The sequence below is a fragment of the Camelus dromedarius genome, chromosome 27 (genome assembly GCF_036321535.1).
Source record: "Camelus dromedarius isolate mCamDro1 chromosome 27, mCamDro1.pat, whole genome shotgun sequence".
Lineage (NCBI taxonomy): Eukaryota > Metazoa > Chordata > Mammalia > Artiodactyla > Camelidae > Camelus > Camelus dromedarius.
The window spans coordinates 24,823,329-24,835,104 of NC_087462.1; the positions used below are offsets into that span (position 1 = coordinate 24,823,329).

Genomic DNA, 11,776 nt, shown 5'->3' on the forward strand with positions numbered 1-11,776 from the left:
CTGCCCCTCTCTCTTCCTTGAACTCTCTTGATGAACCTTAACCAGGACCTGAGATGGGCTGTCCAGGCCGCCACCCACAGCCACTCAAGGGCACTGCTCCAACAGCACTCCCCTCTCTCTCCCCACATCATCAGTTTTCACTCTATGAGATCTTCTTCAACAGCAAAGAAAAATGCTGTTTCCTCCCCAGCTGAAAAGAACCAGCAGAAACACCCTTGTCCTGAACCTACTTCCCCGCCAGCACCTGCCCCACTGCCTGTCTATGCCTGTCTCGAATTCCTCCCCAGCCCCATCTCTCTCTGACTCACTGCAGACAGGCTTTTGCACACCGCTCTGATAAATTGCTGTCCTCAAGTTACAGATCATTTCCACCTAGATCCCACAGCCTGTCCTCATCTGACTGCCCCATCTTGCTCACTCCCTCCTCCCAGTAACAGTCTCCTCCTTGGGTTCCAGGATACACGTCCCGGTCCTCTTCCCACCTCCTTGAACATCATTTTTTCCCTGTCTCTTTTGTTGGCTCCTCCTCTTCTCCATGACCTTCTTTCCCCCTCTATCTACCTCCCTTCCTTGGTGACTTCACTCATCCATACCACTCCCACCTCTTCCCAGCAAGTAGAAGACCATATGTGCCTGGCTCTGGCCAACAGGCTGTGAGCAGGAGACGGGTCACTTCCCAGCAAAGCCTGGCACAGAGCTCTCCAGCTGTCTTTTTTCCCACTGCATCTATTTGGAGAAACCCTCATGTTGGTGTGTGGGACCAAAAAAAAAAAAACCAAAGCAGCCTGATCTCTGAATCACTCTATGAAAGACAGATGTCTTGGAAACGGGCCCAGACCTGCAACAAACTTCATATGATTGAGCAATAAATTTCCATGTGTCCAGCCACTGGGATTTGGGAGCTGTTTGTTACCGAGGCAGAAGCCTAGCCTAGCCTGACCGATGCAGTTACCTCATCCATCTGTAAGATACAATACATGAAAACTTCCCTTATCTGAAAAAAAAAAAAACATGAATTTTCCTGTTGAAAATGCTAGCCTAAGTACTGGCAGAGTTTGATTTTAAAATCACAAATACAGACATTTTCTATAAATTTTTGAACTATGATGATCAAAAGGAAATCTTAGAAGCTTCCAGAAAGAAAGAACAGAATAGTTGCCAAAGAAAATCACACTTCTAACATATTTCTCATAAAATCCACTGAGGAAATAATTCAAGGATATTCTCATGAACATGGAAATTAAATCAGAACAATGACCTCAAGATAGGAGAAGACAAAATGTACAAGAAATACCAGCAAATGAAAAATCTAATTAAAAAATATAATCTGCTTTATGAAATAATTACACCACATTGCCCATTAGGAACTGGGTACCAGCCGATCTACCAAATCATAAAAGTGGGTGTGCCCAGAAGCAGCCCACTGTACCACGGAAGTGGTATACGCTAGGTAGGTCCAAGTGGCTCCAGAAAGTCCAAATAAATTGTCTGTGGATCAGATCCCACAGGACCAGCCCTCCTGCTTTGCTGCCATGCCTCATGGGGGTTCCCCAGGACCACGAAATGAAGAGGAAAAAGCACAGTAGGCTGTCGCGAGCACCTGGCGGTCCACGTTGTCTGGAAGGAAAGATGGCCCTTGATGTGGCAGTGGTCCATGGGCCGTGGCTAACAGACTGGCCAGCTGACCAGGGGCTTGGAAAGAAGCAGACGACCCAGAAGGCAGCATCCACCCACTGCAGAGAACGTTGTCACGACCCTTCTGTGGATGTCAGTCAGCCGCTTCCCCAGCACCCAGTACGTGTTCATCAGGTCTGGGCACAAAGTGGCCATGGAAGCAAGGGGGAGGCTCTTGCGTGGACTTCCCTTCATAGAGGCTGCTCTGGCCACGGCCGCTGCTGAGTGCCCACCCTGCCAAAGACAGATGCAACGCAGGGACCACCCAGCCCACTCAAGGTGGTTACACTGGGCACTTCTATCATGGAAGGGACAGCGAATTGTCCTCACAGAGACAGACACACATGTGGGGTATGAATTTGCCTTCCCTGACCACGTTATTCTTGGAGGCTGCCATAATCACGACACCAGAACTTGACAAACAAGGATATGTTTTTAAAAAGGAAGATAGATGGAAGGAGAGAAGGAAAGAAAAAGAGAAAGGAAAGAAGGAAAGAAGGAAGGAAGGAAGAGTAGGAGAAAAAAAATCTCCTTACAGACCAAATGCAAAATTTCTAAATAAAATATTAGTAAATAGAATCCACCATTCTATTTAAAGAATAGTGGGGGAGGGTAGAGCTCAGTGGTAGAGTGCATGCTTAGCATGCGCAAGGTCCTGGGTTCAATCCCCAGTACCTCCATCAAAAACAAATAAATAAACCTAATTACCTCCCCTTACAAAAATAAATAAATAAATAAAGAATAGTAATAATAACCAAGTGGAACTTACTTCCAAAAACCATCACACAGTGAAAAGATGAATGAGAATTTATAATACAGAGGATTATTATGCTTAATATATGAAGATCTTCTAAATATTGGAAAGAAAAAAATCAACAGCCCAGTAGAGAAATGGACAAAAGAAATGAAGAGACAATCACAGAGAAAGAAGTGGAAATAGCACTCAAATCCAAAACAAAACTCAACCCAACCTGTAATAAGAGGAATGCAAGCTAAGGGGGAAGGGTATGGCTCAGCGGTAGAGCCCATGCTTAGCATGCACAAGGTCCTGCGTTCAATCCCCAGTACCTCCATAAATTAAATAAAAACTTAATTACACCCCCCCAAAAAAGAATGCAAGTTAAAACTGCATTGAGATATAAATAATTTCTCACCCATTATGGTAACAAGAAATCTGAAAAGTTGGGGAGAGGATAGAGCTCAGTGGTAGAGCACATGCCTAGCATGCATGCTTGAGGTCCTGGGTTCAACCCCCAGCACCTCCGCTAAAAAATTAATTAATCTAATTACCTTCCCCCAAAAAAACTTGTTTAAGTTTTTTAAATTTTTAAAAAATAAAATTAATTAATTAAAAATCTAAAAACTTGACCATACACCCTACTGGCAGGGTTTTGGGGAAACCATCATTTTCACATACTTTCAGTAGGAAGGCAACATTGTATAAACCTGTGGAGCAGAAATTGATGATATTTAGCAAAATTGCATACACATTTACCCTAACAGAAAAATATACATCCACACAGATGTATTTGGCCTAAAACTTAGCCTCTCAAGTTAAGGCAAGCCACAACTGGAAGAATTTTTAAGAGAAACAGTAAGTTAGTAATGCTAGCATACTTTCCCAGAAACTGACAGAACCGTAGGAGGTAATAGCTAAATCAATCATTTTAACATACCTCTCTCAGAAACCAATAAAGCCAGCAGATAAAAACAGCAGAGATGTGAAAGACCTGCACAATGTTGTTAAATGTGTGCATGTGTATGTATCTACATCCACCACAAACAGAATCATATAACTTTCAAGCACATTCAGAATATTTATAAGAATTAAACATAAAATTGCACCTTAAAGGACACTTGAATAAATCCAATAAATTCAATATTGTACCAACTGTGTTCTCCAACCATAATGGAAATTGGAAAGAAATAAAGAGACAGAAGAAGGAAGAGAGAGAGGGAAGGAGAGAGGGAGTGAGGGAGGGAAGGGGGAGAGGGAGAGAGGGAGGGGGAGGGAGGAAGAGAGAAGGGAAGAGGAAGGAGGGGGCTGGAAGGGAAAAAAGAAAAGGAAAAAGAAAGATTGGAAAGTACATAATATATTACTAAAGTACTCTTAGCAGAAAGCAAATTAAGAAATATTTAAAACTGAACCATAGATGTTAAAATTTCAGGGCACCGTGGCTCTGAAGCAGGCCGTTCCTCCGGAATTCAGTCTATGGGCGCCGGTGGTGGCCACAGCAGGGCTCTGGCGGAGGCCTTAACGGAGCTGGGCTACCAGCTGGTCACAGGTGGTTGTGACAACCGTCTGATCCTCGTGGACCCCCGAGCCAAAGGCACCTGGCAGCAGCAGGCTGAGAAGGTGCTGGAAGCCTGTTCCACCGCCTGCACCAAGAATGCCAGCCCAGGTGGCAGATGTGCACTATGGCCCGGTGGGCTGTGGCTGGGGGTCCCTGCACTGACATCCTGGGGACTTTTGGAAGGAGGGTTCCAAAAAGTCACCCACTTTGTTCACAGAGGGATGGCACTGAGCCTGCAGATCCAGGACACCGTGGGTGGCAGGGCCACCCTGAAGTTCTCAGAGTAGCTGGCTGGGTGGGGACTGGGGACAAGGTGCGCCGGCGGGTAGCGGGGGCTCTCTGGGCGGAGGTGGGGGGCTTTGCCTCCCTCCCCCTCTGCCCGGCCTGCCTGACTTCTAGAGGAGCTTCTGCCCCAGGGCCCAGCGCTCTTCTGGGGCCCCACATCGGCTGGTCACCTCCCTGTGGCCCTCTGAGAGGCTTCTTTTTGAGCTTTGCTATGTTATCTTCTTCACAAATCAAAATCCATTTAAGGCTCATTGTTGGTAATTTTGGGACAAGTTATCAAGGAGTTTATATATTTAAACCTCATTTTCTCACAGCTACATATATATGGCTATTCTGGAAAAATGAAATACAATTTAGCCAATCAGCCTTAATTATCTGTGTGGCCGAAAGATCAGCCCAGTCCCTGACGAGCCAAATGACCGAGAGCCAGGCTCTTGGCGCTTAGTGGAAAAGAGGCAGCTTTATCGCTTTGCCAGGCAAAGGGGCCTCACAGCAGGCTGGTGCCTTCAGAACTGGGAGCCCTCCTGGGGATGGGGCAGGGGCATTATGCAGCCATAGCTCAAACAATAAAGCATCGATAACAGAACAGAATCATTTTCTTCTCCTAAGACTCAGAGTGGCATCACGGTATCTCCAGGTGACCAAGTCCATAGAAGCCAGTGGTTGTCACTCTCTAGATCTCCTTATCTTATAAGTGCCCAAGGCATGATCTTCTTGGTAATTCAGGCTATTTTGTAAGGTTACAATTCTGTAATCTTCTCCCTGGAGAACAACTCAGAGACCAAGCATGATTGTCCCTTTCAATTACTGGAATAAAGCGGAAACGGCAAAATTAACAGCTGTAGTTTTAACAATGGGCCTGGAGCTACAGCAACCAGTCAGTCAGGTCCATTGGCCGGTTTAAGGGCAACCATCCGCTAGCCTAAACGTGGCTTTTTTTTATTAATCCTCCTTCATCTAGATGGTGGCGCAGGGCAGAGCTACTGGAAAGGTTCTGGTAATTTTACTCACTCTGCTCTCAAGAGTCTCCGGGCTTCCCCCAAACTCCCTGCAACAGATAAGGAACACCCAAGTTGGAGCTTGTAAAAGCCACCCATTGACATCTGTTCCCCAGCGGGACGCCTAAGGAGGGCTGAATCACCCCCGTTGCAATGGAGGCTGGAGTCTCCTGACGCTTCTGCTGGGTGCTTTACAAGTTATATGCGTCTATTCCAAATGCCATCCAGCTGGGTGGGAGTCCCTCTCTGGGCACCTGGGCACAAGGGGACGTGGTCCCTTTCCCTGGACCCCAGGGCGGGCAGGCGAGCCCAAGGACCTAGCTCCAAGCCCCTGTGCACATCAGCCAGGGGCTTTCCTGCCTGGCTCGAGGTGACCACCCCACCACCTTCTCTATAATCAGGAAATCAGACATCACCTTCCCACAGAAACTCTGTTTCTCACAAAGCTGAGGTGTTACCGAAGGCAAGTTCGTGTGCCCGCCGCACCATGAGGCCAAACAAACTGAAACATCAAAGTTTGGAGCAGAGAAATGTTTATTGCAGGGCTTAGCAAGGAGATCAGGGTGGCTCATGACCAAGAAAACCCCAAACTCCTGGAAGGGTTTCAGCAAAGAACGTTTAAAGGCCAGATGAGGGAGGGCGACCGCAGGATACGTGCTTAGCTCGTGCACAGTCCTCTGGTTGATGCTGAGGTAACAGAGCATCAGCGCTATCAACCCCCAGGCACCAGAAGGTCTGCGGCCATGGGCTCTCATCAAGTAGTTAATTTCTTCCCTTTGGTGGTGGTTTTTAGCATCTGGAAAACTCCGGAAATATGCATGAGATACTGTTATCTGGGTGCTTCAGAGAGGAGCTGCAGCAGAGGACAGGGGAGGGATCTGACCCTGGAAGGCCCCACGGGGTCCTGCTTGGTTACAGAAGTGCAAGACAGAGATGACTGTAACACTCACAGGCAAGGTTTTAACCACAGAACATCTACAAGAATTACAGCTTTAAAAAACACAACCAACTTTTATATTTCAAAAATAGCTCAACTCAAATAAATTAATTTCTCACAAAGTTAAAAAAAAACTTTGTGGGACTCAATTAACAGTAGCTGAAGGAAAATGTATACCTCCAAATACACGTGTTGGGAAACAGGTGATGTTAAAAGTAAATGAACCTGGAGATAGTCATTCTAAGTGAAGTGAAGCCAGAAAGAGAAAGAAAAATACCATCTGACAACACTTACATGCGGAATCTAAAAAAGAAAGAAGACACTAATGAACTTATCTACAAAACAGAAACAGACTCACAGATGTAGTAAAGAATCTGATGGCTACTTGGGCGGGAGGGTGGGAAGGGATAAACTGGGAGTTTGAGATTTGCAAATACTAACTACTATCTATAAAACAGACAAACACGTTTATACTGTATAGCACAGGAGACTATATTCAATATCTTGGAGTAACTTATAATGAAAAAATATGAAAATGAATATATATGTATATGTATGACTGAAACATTATGCTGTACACCAGAAATTGACACATTGTAACTGACTCTATGTCAATAAAAGTAAATAAGTGAGACAGGCATTCAGCTCAAAAGAGCAGAACAAATCCAAAGAAATGAGAAGGGGGAATACAATAAAGATAACTGTAGGTCAAAAGATAATATAAAAGATTAGTGAAGGTGACAAATATTTATAAACAATAAAATGCTAATAATTTTTACACCTAAAAAAATGGAGAAATCTGTAGGCAAAATTTTAAATACCAAAATTGCACAAGAAGGAAAGATAATTTGAATAAATTGATAATTAGTTTTTTAGTTGAAATGGTAATTGAAGATCTCCTCCTACTCAAGACTAGACAAAAAAAAAGAATATATATATTATATATGTATTTTACAGGTGAGCCCTTCCAAACTGCCAGAACCGGTTCTTCTCTTATCCCACTTATTAGAACCACACTGTCTAACGCAGCAGCCACCAGCTGCTTGTGGCTGTGGGTCCTGGAAATGTGGCTAAGACTGGGGAATTGAATTTTTTTTATCTTATTTCACTTTAATTAGTTTTAAGTTTAATTGAACAACTGATACTCAGTTCCATTATCAGAAAACCTTTTGAATGTTGTTAAGTTCAGCATTTTATTGAACTTACTCAGTTCTGGAATATTTCTGATTTTTTTAAAAATTTACATGAAGTAAAATAAAATTTACTGCTTTGGGTGTACAGTTCTGTGAGTTTTGATAAATGCATACAGCAGTGCAACCAACACCACAATTTGGATATAAAACAGTTCTCTTGCCCCAAAACTGTCCCTCATACTTCTCCTTGTTAGCTAAACCCTTCCTCGACCCCTCACCCCTGGCAACCAGTGATCTGTTCTCTGTCCTCAGAGTTTTGCCTTTCCCAGAAGGTCCTGTAAATGGAATCGTAAGTGTGTAACCTATGGATGTACCTATTAGAAAACCTTTACAGATGTTTGAAACAACTCAGGTATGTGGATCTACTGTTTCAACTACAAATTTATGAAACCTAAATACAGATTATATACTTCCTATAAAAATATACAAATTAATTACATTTGTTCACACTAGCAATAAATCAACACAAAATTAATTTAAGATACCATACACAATGGCAAAGATATATATACATGTAAAAATTATTTGTAAAGTAACTTAACCAATAGGCATAAGACCATTATGGAGGAAATTTAAACACTCTTTTAAGAGACAAAAGATCGTATGAAGATATAAAGAAACACACTAATGTCTCCTTCATATTAACCTATAATTTTAATGCGATTCCATGATAATCCCAGTTGAATTTAATACAGAACTCGATAAACTTATTCTGAAATCTTTTGATCCTAGTAATAGCAGACTAGTTTATTCAAAGCTTCCCACCAGGAAAAATTATAATGCAACTTAAAATGTCTCTTAAATCTTCTTGAAAACAATTGAGAGATTCTGGTTCCAAGTAAGACAGAGTCAGCACAGCCCTCTCTGCCTCACCCACTGAACACAGCTAGAAGCTCCGGACGCAGTCTGGGCAGCGGCTCTCTCAGGGTCTGAAAAACAAGTGGTGATGGACCAGCTGAAGAAGCACCCAGAACTTTAAGCGCAAATGATCCGAGGTGGACTGCCTCAGATTCTTTGCCCCCATATCTCCTGGTCTGCTTCCTTCCCCCAGTGGGGGTAATAAAGGAAGTTCCAGAGAATGGGGGCTTGGCCAGTTGGGACTCTGAGTGCGAAGAATGGGGGGAACCTCTGCCAATCAAGATGTGCAGCAGAAGCATAAAATAAATTTTTGTTGTTTAAAATCACTAACATATGGGTGCAGTTTGTATTGAGCACTGGGGATACAGCAGTGAACAAGAGAAGCAAGTTTCCCTCTGAGCCACATTCCAATGAGGGGAGGAAACGAAAGTAAATAAAACTCCAACAGGAAAATGTCAGGCAGTGAAGGGTGCTGTGAAGGAAGTGCCACCGGGTGAACTGAGGAAGAGGGACTGGAGGCTGGAAGGGGTGTGTGTTTTAGAGTGGTCAGGGAAGTCTCTCCGGAGAGTTGGATTGAGCTTGGATATGAAAGATGACGATAAAAAGTCAGTCAGGCAAAGACTGGGAGAAAATCACTCCAAGCAGAGGGGTAAAAGCATATGCAAAGAATAAGCTTGATGTGTTTAAGGAACAACAACGACAAAAATAATGTTGAACTTAACAAATTCACATAAAATGATAAGAAATGGGATCAGAAAGATCAGCAGGGGTCAGATCACATAGGGTCTTGTAGGCTGTGATGCCTACATGGATGGGAAAACGGATATGAATGGACTGAAGGGTGGATGGGAGCATGGGAAGATGGATGGATGGATGGACGGATGGATGGATGGACGGATGGATGGGAAAATGGATATAGATGGACTGAAGGATGGATGGGAGGGTAGGAGGATGAATGGATAGACGGATGATGGATGGATGGATGGGTGGGTGGGTGGATAGGAGAATGGATATGGATGAATTGAAGGATGGATAAAGATAAATGGATGGATAAGAATAGAGGGGTGGATGCAAACTGTCAAATCCCGGATAATTAGAAACCCAAATCCACTTTAGACCACTAGATGGAGCCAAACACTGCTGTTTGTTCTGTAGGTGTCTGTCTGTCCTTCTGCATAAATTAAAAAGCATGAGAACAAATGTATGTCCCTATGTGACTGAAGCATTGTGCTGTACACCAGAAATGGACACAACATAGTAAACAGTCTGTACTTCAATAAAAATATTTGAATGTCAAACAAAAAAGCATTCATGTTATTTATTCTTCAGTGGGAAGTAGAAAAGCCTTCAGCTCTCCTGAGAGCAGAGCAGAGCTTCCAGACCAGTAAGGCTGTTGGACTATTAGCCATTCAGAGACGCTGATGCTTTTGGCCCAGGGGTGACCCAGTGGACCCAGTAAAGTCTGGAAGCCAGACACCACCAGTGCTACTTCCCCAGCAAGAAGCCTCCATCCATTCACAAAACTGCGTTATACAACACACATTATCAGGTTCTAAGTGGGTCTTTTTTGTGTGTGTGTATTGAGGTATAGTGATTAGAGGGTTAGAACTTCCATCCCATCCCGCCCCCACCTCCTGGGAGAGGGGGAAGGGACTGGAGATCGAGTTCAGTCACCAATGGGCAATAATGTAATTGATCATGCCTATATAATTGAACCTCCATTAAAACCTTAAACAACAGGGTTCACATCAAGGTGCTGGGAAGGTAATGCACCCCAAGAGGGCGTGGACACTCCAAACCCCTTCCCACACACCTTGCCCTCTGCGTCGCTTCCATTTGGCAGTTTCTGAGTTATAGCCTTAAAATAAACAGTAATAGTTAAGTAAAGCACGTTCCTGAGTCCTGTGAGTCATTCTAGCAAATTGTGGAACCTGAGGAGAGGGTTGTGGGAACTATTTATAGCCAGTCACTCAGAAGTAGCAGTGCCACCGAGCAAGGGCTCTTGTGCCCGCAGCCCAGAAAGCCAGACTCTGACAGTGGGTGTTTGCAGCAAAGTAAGGGTTTATTTGCAGGGAGACAAACCTCAGATCCACTCCAACCTGTCTTTGAGTTGGGGGTGTTTTTAAAGGGGAAGAACAAAAAAGCAGTAGTTACTTGTAGTTTCAGGGGTCAGGACGTCTCTGGATTAGGATTCTCTGGCCAGGCGGTCCATGGCTCGGGATCCGTGAGCTCATCTTGCCCGGGAGAAACCACCTGAATTTGTGTGTTAATGATGATGTCCATAGTAGCAACGTTAGTACGGCAGCGGTGTCGCTGACAACAGCAGCTTTAGTCACCTGACTCTGATGAGTGTTCAGTGAGCACAGGATGGAGGTCAGAGGTGACAAGTAAGGGAATAAGGTTTGGACAGAGAGATTAATCATAAACTCGGTTTTAGCGGGACTTGGCTTCACTGAAAGCCTAAATCGGTGTCTGAACCGAGAGGACAGCCTTGTGGGACTGAGTCCTTCCCCTGTGGGATCTGCACTAACCCTGGGCAGCAGGTGTCAGAGGTATCGTGAGTCAGGAAGCAGAGTTTTCCTTTTAGCTGGTTGCCCTTCAAATGGCCACACCCGGATGCCATCTCAGCACCGGCACCCACATCCCATTCAGGTGTAACCACTGCAGTAAGTTCTACAGCCCTAAGCTTAAAATAGAGTGCGTCCCCGTCATCTGAGGATACTCCAACTAGGTCCCCGCAGTGACAAGGACATTCAGAGAAGCAAAAGTCTTTGTGGTGTTAAAATATTCACTAATGGGTGTATCAATACTACCACTTACAAAATATATTACTACTTATAAAATCAGTCCCTACTCAAAGCTTACTTCCAGCAGACCCCCAAAGCATCACTCCCCATGTACTGCGCCAAAGGCTAGCCAGTCTCTAGCCAGCTGTCAGATGTCTACAATGCAAATCAATTGTACAGTAAAGCTGTGAATCTGCACACGATGCAAGATGTCACGGAGTAAGCAAGAGTGACGCTCGCATCCCACCCGGTCCCACACAAAGCCCCTGACACATACGATCAGCAGAAGAGAAAAGCAATGCTGATGATCCAATAGGACCTTGAAAAGAGAATGGCTGAAAAAATAATAAATTAAAAATTTATATTAAAAGTGAAGAGTGAGCTTAGATGGGCTCAAACGTAGAGTGAGTAATTATATTGCAAAATGGCTTTTTTCCCTGTGGAGACATCCCACGAAAATATCCTGAAGGCTGGATAGCACAGCCAACGGGATAATTACTTTACCACCTTTGGCCAATTAGCTTGAGTACTAGCTACGTGCAAAGAGATATAAATAAAATTAAAATGTAGCCACAGAAAAAAGAAGGTACGGCTTATCTATCATAGGAGTAAAGAGGCCTGAGAAGAAAGATGAAACCTGAATATTGTTGGCTCCTCTTTCTGACTGCACCGTGAGTCAGGTATGCAATGAATAATATTCTATCTTTACGTCATGTGGGGGTTTTTTCCCAGAAAAATTGTGCCAAAAAAT

At 44.0% G+C, this 11,776-nt stretch overlaps 1 pseudogene; it reads left to right on the forward strand.

Moving 5' to 3' along the window:
• Positions 1–3,827: 3,827 nt before the first annotated feature.
• LOC105100643 (serine hydroxymethyltransferase, cytosolic-like) lies at positions 3,828–4,367 on the forward strand (annotated as a pseudogene).
• The last annotated feature ends 7,409 nt before the right edge of the window (positions 4,368–11,776 follow it).